Source organism: Penaeus monodon, chromosome 27 (assembly GCF_015228065.2).
Source record: "Penaeus monodon isolate SGIC_2016 chromosome 27, NSTDA_Pmon_1, whole genome shotgun sequence".
In the NCBI taxonomy this organism is placed as follows: domain Eukaryota; kingdom Metazoa; phylum Arthropoda; class Malacostraca; order Decapoda; family Penaeidae; genus Penaeus; species Penaeus monodon.
In genome coordinates this window covers 18,514,570-18,514,852 of record NC_051412.1, presented here as the reverse complement: position 1 = coordinate 18,514,852, position 283 = coordinate 18,514,570, and the positions used below count along the sequence as shown (strand labels likewise).

General features: G+C 44.2%; 1 protein-coding gene across 1 annotated transcript in view; it reads left to right on the top strand.

Annotated features, from left to right (window-relative positions):
- Window positions 1-283, top strand: part of LOC119590643 (solute carrier family 43 member 3-like) — a 21,587-nt gene that overhangs the window by 7,812 nt on the left and 13,492 nt on the right. The gene's annotated exons all lie outside the window — the stretch shown is intronic.

Here is a 283-nt window from a genome sequence, read left to right as displayed (position 1 = left end):
CAAATCTCCAAATGTGTTATATACACCGTGTGTTATATATAATACGATATCATTACGCGACGAAGCACCCAGGCATACATCCCCTCAAGGAAACAGGTTTTCACAAAGCCAAGTAAACTATCCCTTGACACGAAGCCTTTCTTTCCCTGCCTTGTACTGTTTGAAGTGTTGGTTTGAAATGTGTAAGTAGAAATGATGTGCAAGAGAGAGGGGTTGGGAGAGAAAGGGGAGGGGTGGGGGCAGGAGAGAGAGGAAAAGAGAAGGGGAAAGAGTTCTGAATATG